This window comes from Cydia pomonella, chromosome 8 (genome assembly GCF_033807575.1).
Source record: "Cydia pomonella isolate Wapato2018A chromosome 8, ilCydPomo1, whole genome shotgun sequence".
In the NCBI taxonomy this organism is placed as follows: Eukaryota; Metazoa; Arthropoda; class Insecta; order Lepidoptera; family Tortricidae; genus Cydia; species Cydia pomonella.
The window spans coordinates 5,848,171-5,865,885 of record NC_084710.1 but is presented as its reverse complement, the minus strand read 5'-3'; the positions used below and the strand labels follow the sequence as shown (position 1 = coordinate 5,865,885).

At 37.0% G+C, this 17,715-nt stretch overlaps 1 protein-coding gene across 1 annotated transcript in view; it reads left to right on the top strand.

Annotated features, from left to right (window-relative positions):
• The window catches only part of LOC133520436 (mucin-2), a 107,198-nt gene that overhangs the window by 49,816 nt on the left and 39,667 nt on the right, over positions 1-17,715 (top strand). The window lies entirely within an intron of this gene.

Below are 17,715 nucleotides of genomic sequence, written 5' to 3'. Positions count from 1 at the left end.
AACGCATTTGCGAAACTTCTCAAAACTCTCTGAAGAAATAATCTTTTTCTTTCGACAAATAATGTAAGCAGCTTGGAAGAAAAACGGAACTTAATAACCTTTTTGGCCTTTGCTCATTCCGGCCCCTGCTTTGAGTGTATACTCTTTTAAATTCGTCCCGCGCGAGGCGCTCCGATAAGCGAATTTCTCGAGTTTAATTAAAGAGCTATCGAACAGGCTGCTGGCGCTGAATAGCAAAATGTTTAATCTCAAATTAATTACACCTTGCTCAATCACACGGCCTCTACATAATTTGTATCTTAATTTTAACAAAATGTTAAACCAGTAGAAACATAAAAAATAAAAATAAGTGACAAAAAGCGTTGTCGTTTACAGGTTGAATTGAATGCAGTTCGTATCTTGATAACTAACAGGGATAAACTTCGGCAGCCATTTCTAAAGATTAACAAGATATAGTGTAAATCCCCCACAGAGCCCTCTTAGTCGAACGCTCAGTTAGGTAAACACAGTCTTTGAAGATTTGTTGTTGTTTCTAGGTGAGTAGTAAAGATATAGCGCAAGTTCGCAAGAACTTATCTTATGGGCTCATTACCAGCCCCACTTTATTCGCTTGTGTAATGGACATTGCTTTGCTTGTCGACTTATTGGTGTTATGCTTAAGGGGTTATAAAACGTGCCCACTGTTATTTCTGTAATTTTACTACAGCTCACACTTAAAAACGCCTAGCTCGCATCAAGGGAGTGATTTTTATCGGCTATGAACTGGTAGGTTATTATGTATAACTAGTGTTATTAATTTTATTTACCAGGAGTATTCAGCTTTCTTTGCGTTGCGCTCCGCTTACCGCAAAAAAAAAATTCAAGTTGCAAAATCTCGGCGCCCCCGTTGGAGATACTCTCTGTCTCTCGGTTAAGAACTTATGATTTAATCATTTTTGTTTTGTTGTACTGCGTGTACGTTAAGTTGATTAGGATAATTATTATTTCAGCCATTTAAAAAACGCGTTGCCGCGTCGGACATTGTGTTTGACGGAACTTAATTAATGGATGTCGGTTTCCAACGCTCATTTGCTCAGTCATCGCTCTGTAATAACGTAAGACAAATATAAGTTTTAAATTAGAAACAACTCACTCAGACAAGGCGACAATATCAAAATAAATCTAACGGAAATTCCAGAGGAATATTCCTTTCTCGTTTTATGATTTATCGTATCGCAAAAAGCTTGTCTGTATTGAATTTCAAACGTCACAGCGTTTTTCGATTTAACTTATTTCAGAATTTATTAAATTGAGTCTGTTACTTGATATCCGGCAAACAATGAGATGACGTAACGTCGATTATCTAACTTCCTCCAGTCTTTGTACAACATGGCGACATTTCCGGGTCGCGAAGTGCCCTCTGCCCGGGACGCCGCTCCGGAAAACTTGAATCACCGACTACACTTGCAACTTCCGCTTTCAAATTATGACAAGAAACCGAGAAATTACCTACTACTAGCGAAATGCCAATTTAGGGAGTCTGAAAACGTTTGTTTGGTTTTACTCCGTAAACATTAAACAAACATATAACATTAGGCATGGGCATAATAAGGATTAATTTTATATTTTTTGGCAAGGGCTTAGCAAGGGTCTATCTATATAGCCTGCGAGTTAAATCATCCCAAATAAGAACAGACATGTAGCAACTGAATTATGCTACAGATTTTACAGCGAAAAGGATATGGGTATTGTTGATTGCCTTACCGATTATAGTTGGAAAAACAAGGGTCTCCTTTTGTTCGTATGTAATTCTAGTAGTACTCGTAGTGTTATCGGCGTTAACCGGACGGCCAGGCCCTTGGCTCGACTGCCTAATCCCACTTCTGATTATCTTCCATCGAGGGTGCAATTATACCTCCAGCAGAACTCATTGAAAAGGATTTTCCAATTAGGGATTCTCATTGAATTAATGAGCGGCCTGAACATTGATAAAACACCTCTCCTCCGTCATTTCAACGTTATAAGAACCGTCATTAAGATAAATATTTCCCCCGAATATGAATTTCTTGCTCTAGCTCTTATCTCATTCTGTCATTTTCTCAGTAAAATTGTGAAGGGACGTCTTTATTTGCTACAATAATTGCGAACGCTCGGTTTTATATTACATAAGTCATCCTCTGTCGTTCGTTTCTATGGAATCCGTTTTAGTCCTAGCTAGAGAACTAAAGTATCCTTCGGAGACACAGGCGCAAATAGAGTTGTAGCGAGCAAACCATAAATCTTCTATTGTTTTGTCAATATTCATACGACAGGGGAAGTTGCTCGGGTTCCATGGCATCTTTAGAAAATCTCACATCGTTTTGAATATTGCACAGGAATGTTTATTGTTTGATGAAGATACCGGAAAGTTCGCAAGTATTTAACGATTCGGGTGACAGTGATTCGCGAACTTAGCGAAACAGTTTCGAACAAGGCCTCCAAAGCTTGCAGCCAGCTCAAACAATGGGACCATAACTTAGCTGAGCGAAAAGCTAGCGTTGACAAGGGTAACGTCCTGTCGTTATTTACGTCCCGCTTCTATCTGCGCTAAAGTGAAAAATACCTCTTGGAATAGTTTTCCAATTCAAGCACGGTTACTTAGAAGTTTTTTATAACTTTAAAACTCTATAGTCGTTCCTTCATGTTTAAAGATCGAGATCTCTTTATGATAGTAGGACAGAACTCCTTTTGGTGGCCATCAGAACCGCGAACTGTCAATAGACGAAATCCTTACATTTTAGGCCTTTTATTGTACAATATTAGTCACCACTTCTTAACACTATTTCGGTAGACTATGAAACAAAGTTAATAATTAGCCTAGAAACGTGCTTAGAAATTTACTTGCTACAATTATTTACCGTCACCACTCACCAGAGTCACCACGTCTGAAGAATTTGTATACAATATGGTGTGTAGGAATAGGAACTGTAAATATCACCAAAGCCATTTCTATTTGGCGTATAATAACTACAATAAAAGATAGCATGAGCTGCATGAGTCACTCATAAAATGCTCAAAGAACCACCATTTCAAAGAATATCGCTATTCTAACTGAATTTATGCAATATTATGTATAGATGTATGTATTTCGTCGGCCAAAGAGAGTGGTATGCAACCTGCTATACATACATGTTGCTGATTTATAGCTAGCTTTGTTCTAAAATATGGGCCTAGCTTAGCGACAGTCGCTTCCAGGAACTTGATATCTATCTGATACTAAATCGTCGACTTTCATATTAACGTACTTCGCAGAATTGATTCTCGGAACTATTAAAAGATAAGCATTTATAAATTTTATAATCATGCCAGTGTACAAGACACATTAAATAAAAGCATCGTTTCCCTTCTCCATACAACTCGTAGTGTTAACGGTTTTCAGTTAGATATATAGCTAGTTTTATTTCTAGCCATTCCAATTTACGACTCAAGTGCACAAAGTCTAAGCTAACCGCTTCATTTACCAAACAGTCTGAGTTTATTACTTCCTCTTTAGATAATTTGCAAATTAATCTTTTGGCCCATGCCTCGCAGACAGCTCCATAAAGACGAGCTTTGAAATCTAATAAAAACTCAAGTGACATGCGAATAAAGGCCGTCGGAAACACGATTTCACTGCCTCATTTTCTAATATGCTATTTATTTGTTAAAATGATATCGTAAATGTTTTTGTAGGTACATTATAACGATTCTTCTACCTCAAACTTTTTGGTGATCCTTCTTACCGAAACTTTTTGCTGATCCCAGAGCAGGAAATTATACAATATCTATGACAATAACGTATAAACTAAAAAAAACAGAACTAAAAAGCTACCTACTACTTACTTAAACCTATCCGAGCTACTCGGACCGCTCTTAAGGACCATGCTCACTTGTATCATCAATTTAGTTATAAGGTATATTGTTATATGTTTGCTAGTTTTGAGGTATTTATCTATGGGCCCATAGTTGTCTGAAAATTTCAAATACTTGACAAATATTTTTTTTACTAAATACAATTGCTAGCAAGGCAATTAACGATACTTATAGTGATTATATGCTTTGCTCTATACATTATCCAAAAATGTTTGAACTTGCTTTAAGCACTAATCATTGGCTGCCTTTAAGCTCCAGTCAGAAACGCCAACAACAGCCCGCAGACGTTAGTGCGTTCCAAACGTAACCTGCTCTGGCTGCTCTACACTACAAGTGTACATTATCCTTTACAACGATGGTAGATACCAATGTGGCTGGCCTTCAAAACGTTCCGCCAAATGTAGCAGTGGCCTTGTGTTTCTAACCGATGATTTTAGTCACGCCACTCACATTACGAGCACGGGCTGGTTGATTATTAGCCTGTTGAATGGGATGTGGCCTTTACTTACACGCCGTAGTAAAAAGGAAACGGAGCCACGTTTTGACTAATTAACGTTAGTTTAGTAACGTTTAAAACTAAGGCCCGTCTCATGGCTCATGCCTTACAAACGAACATATATACAATAGTAAAAAATATAAAACCAAATAAATAAAATTTTGCTGACAGTTTTCTGTCGCGTCACCTATGCCGCTATAGGATTGGCGTACAACCCGTATAAAGTACATTTTAGTAGATATTATAGGTGACTTTGCAACTTCTTATTCATTGGTGCTCTAATCGTGACGGAGCAATTTTTGAAACATTGGCATAGTAATTAAAAAAAACTCTAGATATTATCAGCGACAGAACTTACATGCCCTACATTTTAATAATTAGGTAAACGCTGGCTGGCTAAGCTAATCATATTTATTAGCTAAATCGCACATTGGACATGCAAGAACATTAATATATGAATGAAAAAATAAAATTATTTCAAAATATTATCGCTTGAATTAGGAGTTGGTAAATGTTGGTACAGGCCAGGCCATTAAGGTTGTCTTGAACAGAGTCATTAGTTATGGCCTTGACCAAATTGTCTTCCATATACTCGAGCGTTGTTGTTAGTGTTTAGAAATAGGTAACTGGCCAATATTAAGAAATTAAAAAAATCTTTTAAGTATTCAGTTATCAGCATTATATCAGCCATAGGATGTCTTCTGGATCTCTTTCTATTGCCTCTAAACTTAAACCGTTGATTTAAATGAAATTTGGGATGGGCATAGATTGAGTCCCAAAAGGAAGGACATAGGATAGTTTTTATCACTGAAATCAACATTTTAAGTTCACCATTGCTCCATTAGGTAAAAACTAAGTCGTAAGGAATTACTCTTGGTTTTTGTTCGTCAATTTACCGCGGTTCCGTGATGGCCCACCACGGTTCCAGCTCAGTCTGCTGTCTAGGTACTAAAGATACATTTAATACTTGCACCCGCATATTGAAATTGCCGTAATATATTGTCCTTGGCAAGTTAACGTGTTATGCAAATAATAACCCAACTTGTTCCACAGTAGTGCAGTTATGGGACCGCAATCAGTACTGCCTCTTGTCACGACTTCACCGCATACGATTAGGCATCTTATTTGATCAGCCTAAAGTCGTAATTTGCGTGTATTCGTTTTACAGTTTTCATTCTTGAGAAAATGTACCATTTCTAGACGGAAGCCCGTTATTGGCACTATTAGTTGTTTTTTATGTTGTTTATGGTCTGAGTCGTCTACGAGTCCGTTTTAGGATTCATTTGTTTCACTAATTACGCTCGAACGCGTTTTAGATTTATTAACAAGCGTTAAGCGATGTTAAGTACGCCTCGCCTTCTAAAGTTAGAACTTAGAAGCGTTCGTCTGCGTTTGCCGGATTCCTGTTGTACATGCACATACCGAATGCAAGCACTAAACACTTGACCACAGCATACTCTAGGACATTGTTTTATTATATTGTACAAAAAAGTGTCCAGTTCATAATTGTGATTTCCTCAGTTTCATCCCGTAAGATAACAAGATCTTCTCGTCTACCTAATCCCAAGTTATAACTATAAACGTTGTTGGGATTAAGCCGTTTTCTTCACTAAGATTTCTTTGCCGGAATTCTGGTGATAAACATCGAACGAAAAGCTGGGTTTGAACACACGAGAAATATTTTCTAGGACGACAATGTTCTTATATTTTACAAGAATCACAAAACTCTTTTTAGGGATTTTCTGGAAAACTCTTGCACCCACCCATAAAAGCACAAAATGCAAACATTGTCTCGAATCTCCGCTATCCAGTCCCCCAGCGTATAATAATCTGTAACTGGGTGCTTACGGGGTTAAAATGGGTTAGATAAGAACATTCTCACTATAAACTGCGGGCATAATCTTATTTAAATATTTTATCGGCTTTAAGCTGGCATTAACTGAACGGACATAAAAACCTTGCTGAGAAAAAGATACATGTATATGTAGTTATTTCTTCTTGAATGAGTATTATAGTTCTACCACTAATCTTAGGCGGTTGGTAAAGAAATTACGTGTGGAGTGTCTAATAGAAGGTATTTGAGTTTTTGGAATAAATCCAGTTTATTATGTTTTTACTTCGTAAAATACAAATAAGCTTTATGCAGCCAAGCCTTAACCAGTCCGTAGCTATCCATAATAATTTCTTACGGTAGACCTATAAAACGCTGCTAAAGTATAAATCCAATTAGGTAGGTTCCATCGAAGCCCTTAACCACGGTCGTAAAACTATAACGTGTGATCTTTCGCGGCCTAAGCGGATTAAATGTTAAATTGTACTCAACTTTAAAGGCTTTTCGTTTGAAGTAATAAAAATTACAGAGTGAATTGCAAAAAAATTTTTCATAGTTAAGGATCTGTAATTAGAAGCGCTGGTGGCCTAGCTGTAAGAGCGTGCGACTTACAATACGGAGGTCGCGGGTTCAAACCCCGGCTCGTACCAATGAGTTTTTCGGAACTTATGTACGAAATATCATTTGATATTTACCAGTCGCTTTTCGGTGAAGGAAAACATCGTGAGGAAACCGGACTAATCCCCTCAAGGCCTAGTTTAACCCTCTGGGTTAGAAGGTAAGATGGCAGTCGCTTTCGTAAAAACTAGTGCCTACGCCAAATCTTGGGATTAGTTGTCAAGCGCAAAATCCCATGAGCAAAATGCTGGGACAAAGCGAGGCAGAAGAAGATAAGGATCTGTAATTAGTCAAAAGTTAATTGATTCCATTGTGTGACGACAATTAAGCCATTTCTATTTAAGTTATATAGGTATATGCACGAAAGTGAGTCAAGCGTGTGCTACAGACTTATATGTGTGTGAATTAAGTAAATACAATTCACATGGTTAATTTTCGTAACACAAATGAATCAATTAATTTAAGACTAATCAATCACAGCTTCTTAACTACGTTAATTTAATTATGTCCAATGTTTTGGCAATTAACCCATACAGACTTGGCATACCTACGAGTATGACTAGTTGAGATTAGGCTTATAGGATTACTATAGTAACGCGAAATAGTATATTGTGTATTAAGGGCAGTATGGGGCGGTAAACAAGAAGTTAAGAACGAATGTGAATTGAAGCCCGAAGCTGATGTTGAGGCTTTATTAACACGAATTCGTAATTCCTGTATACCGCCCACAACACACTGTTTTTCATCACACCTGTGAGGAGAAAAAAGGGAAATTAATTAAACATCTGCCTCATTTCGTACGTACATTGCCGTTCCAGGTCGATGTCTAGGATTTACGGACCGCATTGCCTACGTGTAATAACACCTTTTACGAGCAAGTGTGATGAAAAATCGACGTACGTAAATAATACCACTACGAGTAACTAGGAAACGCACATACGATATACAACGTCCAGGATTCAAACCCAGGACTATTAGTTTAGTAAGCAGGGCCACTCAAAAGTCTCACAACTGACAAGACGTCAAACTAAATGCATATTCAGTTTATAGCATTTTGTTAATATAAATTATACCGAACTTGACGTATGATTAGTTGAGGTTGGTCTTGCTATTTGCGTCCCACGCGCGTGACTCACGCGCAGACGGCGCACAGACAAACAAACAAACAACGCTCGTCTAATGGTTTCCTAAGTACGCAACCATCGTGGGATCGACATTAAGCTCTGTAGGTCTATTCTCGATTGAGTTTTTGATGTATTATTGGAAATGAGGGTATACATTTCTACAGTGATGTATTGCACGTCCTGAAAGCAAACATGCGGCACTGCTGGAAGTGGACTACCTTACTGTATGTACGTGTAAATGTATGCTAGCCTAGCCTAATCCACGAACTTTCAAAACCCCATACGTTTTCAATGACACGTGACAAAATAAAAGGATGACTCTGCACTAGAGTCTTTGTATCTAATTACCATTGTTTTCTGATTTTGATGTTTATTCACGTGCATAATTTGCCAAGAAGAATCAGTTGATGAAAAACCTGTATTCTGGTATAACACATTATTTTTGTGATTTGCCACTTCTTCGCTTAAGTCCCTCCCCTCCCAGACTAGACTTAACGAGCTTAGTATATTTCACAAAGGCTAATGTTCAGTTCGGTTCCTATTACCAAACATATAAATATACAATGAACACTTCCCTGTGGTTATTACTTCCGCGCGATGATGGTGGTTTTCACAGATTACGTCATAGCGAATTGCTGGCTTTTAAGTGCTGTCGAATAGCTTCACATAAAGTTTTAATGACATATATGTTGTACCCGGGACAATTAAAAATAAAGACTTCTCCACACAAAGTTGCTTTCCTCATCATCATTGTTGTACATTGCATCATATTAGGGCGACCAAAATTTTACTAGACGCCTCCTAAATAAATGACTATCTGATTGAGATTATCTACTATATCCGTGTTAAGGAGACAGCACGGGTGAAGGAAATAGATTCTATGTTCAACTCGGCATTTTCACTTGTCAATGTTCGTATGAACTATGAAGCGCTCGGTCACTAGCACTGATTGGCAGAATCAACCAAGCGAACAACAAATTTCCGATAAAGTCCAATTGGAACTGCATACAGTCAAGTTGAATTTTGTCTACCCAGCAATACAGCGAACGAGCATTTCAAACCATTTTTGTTTATGTACCAGCATCCAGTAATTACATTACGTTTGATGCTTAATTAAGTTGGACGCCGGCAATGGGACGAAACGCTAGAATTTGTTTACCTTTGTTTGGTCGTTCGTGCTCAACGGCCTGTAAACTAAAATTCTAAATAGAACCATACTTTACTTTTTGCTATTGTTGTCTGCTACTTGGTCCAAGTCATACGACACTTATACCCATAAAAAAATATAATCTTTTATTTATTTATAGAACAAGCCCCGTTTTCATTGCTCTTGAGTATGATTGATAGTGATTCTGCCTAGGAAGCTATTAGTTTTTTGATTTCCGGTTAGGGCAATTTTTGTAATTTGTATGATGAGCACGAATATTTATTACCGACACTTAGTTGTTTTTATTAGGTACTACTATGTTGGATGTAGATATTTATCCCATATTTTAAGTACATACATGTAAATGTTGTAGTCTTGTGTGCGGTAGTGCAAAGCAATGCTTATATTAAAATAGGTCAATTTGTATACAAATATTTCCATTGTCCACAGATATTTATTAAAAAATTCTATTCAGTCAAAACAGGTACATGTAAGCTTCTTGTAAACTCTACTCGATGGTTGCATTGTCATTAAAACAAGTAGGAAAATACTCTCTAGTTGTTAAAAAAACAAGTACACTAAGTAAAACATAGTATAAGTAGTGATTTTTTTAAAGCTATTCCTGCCTCGCCTCACCGTCGCAGTCTTACAAAGCCACCAATTTCATAAAAGGCTACTTATCTTCTCCGCTCGCGTACCACATTCTCAGTTTCTGAACACAGCGGGCCTCCACAATGAGTCGCCTCGCGATGAGAGATTAAACTGATGCCTCAGCGGATTGCCCCACTTACTAAATGCCTCTAATATCCTGCCATAGCAATTATCCTCGTGACATCTGACCGCTTTCTTTATGCACAGCACTGTTATGCAACTTCTTTATTTTGACTCGACTAATGAAGGGGGAGGATAGTGTTTTTTTTTAGTAGGTATGTTTGTATTTGGGAACTGGCTAGTTGAAAATTTTTTGTATCATTTTTTAGAGACGATGAAAATAATGGAATAAGAGTTATTTTTATTCCTTTAACTGTACTAGAGGTTTCAATACTTCCTAATAGCTTTCTTAAATAGTGCATGTATGTGCACTTTAAATCTTTGGGAAAACCTAAAATTTACCTACTAACATAAGATGACAAAACACTCAAAACTAAACACAAAGATAAATAAAAAAACTGGGAGATAAAATGTATTCAATTAGAACCAATCATATTCTTCGCCTTTGTAAATTATTTTTGCAGTTGTATTCGGAATACACTAATGATCACCTTAATTGCCTGTGAGAACTATAATTTTCTCAAGTCACGATTATTGCCCATTACATTACAAAGTCAATAGAACTAAGTAACTTTATAATGTATATCTCTTTGTGCAAATAAATTCGATATCAGCTTAGCTATCGGTAATGTAAAATGTTGCGAAGATTTCGTAAGTTCTGATTTATGAATATTTAGGATTAATGAACCTAAATAAACAAATTTTAATTAGTAATCTTCCTCAAGTCGGTTTAAACGGTTGACTTCAACACTTTCTAAATTGACTTAAAATACATCTTAACTTTGACTAAGAAGTAATCTATTGGATGTAGATTCATTTTAAATGTTAGAATTATTATTTAGCAATATTCACTTCTGCAGTAAATGTACATATGTTGATATTTTTTTTTTACATATATGAGCTATTAATCTTCAGTTAAAATAATCCAATATTTCAAGCATCAGTTACCTCACTAAACCATACGGTATACATTGCATTGCATTCGCCGTAACCATCTCGTTAAAATTATAGCACATTCGACCAAAGGCTTCCAAGGCATTGTATAATAGCTTAAACGTAGGTTGGGGCAGTTAATTTGTAGTCGTGATTGAATTAACGAAGCTGCGCTTGGCAGAGCTCATTTCAAAGACCGTAAGATGCTATCGCCTGATGCCTTTATACTGACGGGCGGGCATGGTAATGAATGCTTGTGGCAGACGTGCCAGATACATCACGGAAAAAATGTGCTTCGGGGAAAATAAGTCGGATGTTTCAAACATAATTTTTACAACACGTCTAAGACTAATAATCGCATTAATGGTAAACGATTCCAAGATGTTGCCTACCCGTATGCTTCTATTTTAGAAGAACTCTGACCATGTACTCAAGAGAACAAGACAATCCATTTGCAATACCGATCTTAGAATTCCGAACTCATTATCTTGCGCCGTCAAGTCATATCGTTTGTCCATTCCTACATATTCTATACGGAAGTTAACAATAATTTAATTTCACTTATCTAGAGAGCGTTGAACACTTATCTCTCTCAGGATTAACGTCGTCACGACATTCCGTATCAGAGCAATCCCGCAGCGGGTAATGGAACGCAAACAGGGCTCCGAATTAATAATTTCAAACTGAACGGCGAATGGGAATGAATCGAGAGTTTCAATCCGGTTTGGAGTAACGACACTTGACAGAAGTCCTGAGTGCCTTTTAGGGATATGTACGAGAATAAACCGATTGTAGATAGCACTTCCTCGTCATTGCATAAACAAAAGCCTGCTGTAAAATGAATAAGAACCTGTGTCGTAAATAAAACATAGAATGCAAACCGGTTATGATTCTCACTTGAATAGATTTTAAACATCAACCTGAATATCTCGTGTGCGATTTATATCACAGCAGGGCCGTTGGGCTATGGCATCGCTTGCGCCTGTCCATTTGAAAATATCACGCATACGTCAAGCTGCACCCAGTAAGCTCGCAAGTTAGATTTTAAACAATTATAGTTCTTGGGTATAGTTATTAAGGTAGGAGTTGGTTTGTTTTGGGTGGAAAAGGTCTATAAGCAGTTCCAGACGGCTGAGTATGCTGTCTAACGAGGAGTGACGGCTCTAGGACACAATGGCTCAGGTGCTTGGAGGCAAGGAATGCTGAAATCATGCCAACTCATTCTTAGTCCGAACCGACATTATTAAATCGATCATGTTCAAGCGTAAATCACCGGAGCACGGGCATTGATTGTGATATGATTCTACCTTAAAATTTTGTGAATTATTTTTTGGAAGTAATGAGATTCGATACGTACGTTGATTCGATTCGTTTGATTGACGTACAGGTAATAATTATTAAAAAAATCAAATCTAGGAAAACAGTGTGTGGTTCATAGTTTGACGTGACGTAAGAGGGAAGAGGTTCTTCATAAGTTGTTAACCTAAGTTTTATTTTTTCGGTTTAGGTGCTACCATAAGAAAATTGAATAGACAAATGTAGGCAAATAGTACAAAAGCCTTATACGAGTATCGAAGGAAGAAATGCCACGTAACGCGGCGTAGGTACCCACAATGGAAATTGGCCATTAGTTATATACCACATTTAGAAATGCACACCTTTTCCATTTCGCTCTACTTATTCTGATGTGCCCCTCTAACTTATTAAATTAACTATCTTAATTTCTATTTCATGTTACATTTTCCAGTAAGTAATACGAATATAATAAAACTGCTCAAGAGCAAATATAATGAAAAATCTTTGAAGGCTCAAAGCGCCTTTACCAAAGTCCTCCTATGCCAATTCTTCGGGGCGTCATATCAGGAACAAAGACCTGCGTATCGACGGTCCTTGACATGGAAAGGCTTTTTTGCCATTCACAATACAGGTCTATATTCCTATCGTGTACCGAGAACAGGCGAGTATTTGACTCTTCCTAAGTACCTACCATAAATGGTCGCCGATAAAGCAGTAACGCGTCTTGAGGTTGAAGATATACTGGAGTGTTTTATCTCGAATGCCTGCCTGCGTTTGTCAGGCGATGGCAATACAGTAGGACTAGAAAAAGCGATCGCTAGCTCCTGGCGCTTAAAATCAAACCATTTCAAACCTTAACACCTTTCAAAAAGGTTTCAAGTGAAGCTGCATAAATTTGTTCTACTCTGTAGTGCCCTGAACACTTTGTTCGTAAAAGCAAAAGTATTCCATGCATTGTGATTACAGAAGCCCTAGAGAATAGCAATCCCAGGGCATATATTGATAATGCTGTTGTGTAAATATGCATGTCACGTCACTTCCGTATGAATATCGGAGGGTAAATTAATTATCTGAATTATATATTATAATAGTAAATATTTAATTTGAGTAAACTGAAGCTTTCGATTCTTAAATAAATATTTGGTCAGAACAATCTTCGCTAACGTTTAATCTTTAAAAAAATTAAGTTATCAAGAAAGACGAATATCTAAATACTTCAATTATTAGATACATATTACTAGTTATATATTTATTCTGTAAATTTCTGTAGCATTAGTTTATAAGACTGTTGGCTTAACAGTCTTCACGAGTTTTATTTAATATAGATTTAATTTTGACACTTGGAGAGACTACACCTCCAAATCTTATTAGTATTAAGTAAGTAAGTAAGTAAATATTCTTTATTGCACCACAAAGAAGACAAAAAAAAAAAAAACAGATTTACAATGTAAAGAAAGGTAGCAACAGGCGGTCTTCTTCCAGACAACCTTATTAGTACTCTCACATAAGGGACCTTTTACATCTCCAAACTTAATACATTTCTGTTATGTTGTAGTAATTATTTATTTTTAAGAATATTACAATGTAAATAAGGGATAAGTTCGCCTTTGTACATAACTTTTTTTTTTGTGTTAACATGTTTATGTGCAATAAAGTGACATACATACAATGTAATGTTTACCCAGGTATTTGCTGTTGTATTTATAAATGCTGCTATGTACTTTTCATGTTACTATAAGATATTACTGTAAATGTATTGACTTGTAAAAGAGTCCTTGATGCCCACTTACAGAATATTTTTTTGAATTTTGAATAAAATAAAAATAAAACAATTTTGGAGATAATCCTCATTATCATATCACCCTAATCTAAAATTAAAGTAACTAGGATTTACATACTGTAGCCAAATATGCCTGAGAAAGCACCCTCAACCTAGGATCAAACATACTACGTATAACTGTCTAAAATTAAATGCCTCCAAGGTCTAACGACACAAGATTATTAAAGTCTCTGTAGTAAATGAATACATCTTCCCCTATAGGATATTTCGCGACCCGGGTGGCGTACGAAGCCTCCGCTTGTAAAATTACGCGATATTTTGTAACCTTCAGGCGGCTCACAAATTGCAATCTCCGGCTAAGAGGAAAAGCGCGAAAATTCAATCTAGATAAAATAGTTTTGAAGCTATGTGATAGAGTTGTTTGGGGCAATATATTTGTCCCATATTTCCACGAATTCCCGATATCGGAAAGGAAACTTCGTAAGTTCTGATCGCGTTTCGAGATTAAAAAATAAGAGTTGATCTCGGTCATGCGTCAACCACTTGGAAAATTCGCTTGCGGCCGAGTTTGGTATCTCTTTATATCTATTAGGCTGTATTTTCTGCTTCTACAACTTGTGATACTCGACTACTGAAAAATGTGTTCAAATTTTGTTTTAGGCCAGTTTACTGCAAACATTATAAAAGGTGAAGTTTTAGTAATCATTTACTATTGTGACGTCACCCCTTATTAGTCCCCATTTTCCTCTCTGGATATTGACATTATAGAAAGTATTTTTACATAATTTGATGTATATTTACCGTAAATGGGCCCACTGATTAACAGTCCGCCGGACGGTATCGTCCTGTCAGTCAGAACGAAAAGTTGACAGTTCCGAACAACTGACAGGCCGATGCCGTCCGGCGTACTGTTAATCAGTGGGCCCCTTAAAAATAAGGAGCGAAAAACAGATTTACTACAAATTTTTAAATCCTCCTAACTCCTATAATAATTCAATTTCGAAAAAAAATTAACTTAGGGGCATAGCTCTGGTTGATATACAGTCAGCATCAAAAGTAGCGGATGAAACAACGCGCCAAAAGTATCTGATATTCCGTATAATTTTTCCAAATGTAGATAATTTTCTATAATTCGTGTTCAAAAATATATCTTTTACAGTCTTAGTTGTTCTATATTAAAGACATCACTTTTTGTTAAGCTGTTACGGAGGTAGATACTTATGAAGCGTTATTTGATCCGCTACTTTTGATGCTGACTGTACAACTAATTGTGTCAAAATATTTTCAAAAATGTTAATATCCAGAGAGGAAAATGAGGACTACGTTTGTATTAAAAGGCGATTTCACGCGGGTCCTCCACTTTCGTCTTAACTCGTCGTAGTAATACTAGTAATCAACTCTTCTGTCAATTGTAGTCTATATTCAGTAGTTAACTAGTTTTGTAATGCATTTCCCTTCATCTTAATTCTGACCAGTAACATGGTCGCAATTAACCATTATCTGGTAGAAATAGCCATGGTGGCGGACCACACAAAGCCCGCTGCCTGAAGCCACTCGTGAGCCATAAGTCCTCCGACCGCCCGCCAATAATAAAGACTTTCCCACTACGAACCAATCGCGCTATGAAGCTATAAAATCATTTTATTTGTTTCTATCCTGAGCAGTCTGAGCTCAGTCGCTCAATTCGCATGGTTCTATTGCGGTGGTACTAAAATTTAAGTTGGATACAAGCTGTTTGTAAAAAAATAAACTTTGACAATAAAAAAAATGAGGTAAAAATAACTTATGACACATTCATATTCCAATCATTGCTCCAAAGAATTATCGGTATCTTACAGAGAAAAAATTTGGCTTACGTGATTCCCGTTTGGTACATTTGTCAAATCGAACGTATTTAATTCAGTCCGAGTATGTAGGTCTAACAGGCTAAAGCTCAATACACTGTATGAGTAATATATCAAAAGCATATTCGAGCTTACTGACTTGTGTCCAGTGTGAACATTTTACAGTGTAGCAAGTACAGCGAATGCCGGAAGCCGGTCGCGCGTGGTCGACGGTCGTGCCCACGTGATTGACAGCTCACGCTTGAGGCCACATCTCTGTGAAATACCGCGAGTCAAGCGTTCTCAGCCCCGACACAGCGTTTCAAAATTAAACAACCTGTAGTTACACCTGAAGCGTTCATAGGTTTAAATTTGCCAAGTGTTTGACACTTTGTGTTGTGTTGAAATATGTGTGTAACATTCAAAGGTGTGTGTGAAGTCTGAAGTGCCTGATCCGTGTTGGCCTATAGCCTAACCCCTCTTGCGCATGAGAGGAGGCCTGTGCCCAACAGTGGGGCGTATTTAGGCTGAATGTTTTTTAAGCGTTTGACGTGGTTGTTGAATACAATTTTGTGATATTTCTTTATTAGAGTCGTTATTCATGCAAAGCTTTTTGAGCTTTATGTCCGACTTACAAACGGCTTGATGAAGACTTGAGAGACCGCATTACACATTAGTCCATAATATTGATGTAATCAGTCTGCCTTTTATTTCTTTTAACTTGTCCGTATTTGGCAGAGTTATAAAATTACGATTTCATCATGACTTCCAAGTTGACATTACTGACTTGTCACCTTGTACTATCAAGTTTTACAAGAATACAGGCTGGGCATCCGGCCAGGACTGGTCCATTGACACAATTGCAACCGAATATGGCGTCCCATTCATTAACGATCTACTTTTTCATATACCACTTAACTCGTTATGAAAACACTGATTGGCATGTGGCAAGCAAGCATCTTGTCTTCAATATCTTTACCATATTAGCTCGTGGTAAATTTTTTGATCTAGAATAGTTCTAATTTTTTTGATAATTATTAATTAAATTAGAATCAAGCATAATCAATTTCAGAGAATTTAATCAGCCGAGTCGTTATTGTCATAGTGAATTAAACCAGACATATACCTGTCGTTTAAAATTATACACCGCGCTCCATAAAATGTAGCGAGCTGTTGTTAAAACGTCGTTATAATTTATTTAACAAGGCGGCGTCATAAGGATCGTAATTTGAGAAGCAAATACTTGGCCAAGTCTCGTATTACACTTGCCGCAAATAATTAACGCAAACCTTAGATCATGGTGTTGTAGTGAAAATTTAATGAGGGAAACACAGCCATGCCCTTTATAGGCGTAATATATTCAAACTGGCTTGGGTTACTTTAAACGTAATGCTAAGCGGACCGGAGGTAACCGTGTTTATGATAACAATTACAAGAACAGTAACTGAGACATAACATTTAGCGTCAATTGAATTGTAACTGTTTCTTGTTAATTGAAAGTATCTAGAAATCTGTAACGTTGAAACTTTCCAACTTTCTGTTTGTCTTATCTAGATAATATTCTGTCTTAAAATAAATGAGTTAGCGCTGGTGGCCTTGCGATAAGAGCGTGCGACTTGCAATCCGGTGGTCGCGGGTTCGTACCAATGAGATTTTCGGAACTTACGTACGAAATATCATTTGATATTTACCAGTCGCATTTCGGTGAAGTAAAACATCGTAAGGAAACCGGACTAATCCCAATAAGGTCTAGTTTCCCCTCTGGGTTGGAAGGCCAGAAGGCAGTCGCTTTCGTAAAAACTAGTGCCTACGTTAATTCTTGGGATTAGTTGCCAAGCTAACTCCAGGCTCCCATGAGCCGTGGCAATAAGCCAGGACAGACGCTAGGAAGAAGGAAAGTATCCAGAAATCTGTAACGATAAAACATTTTTAACTTTCTGCCTGTCTTATCTAGATAATATTCTGTCTTAAAATAAATGAGTTAGCCGTGTTTTACTTTTTACTTTCTCTTTTTAATTCTTTAGTA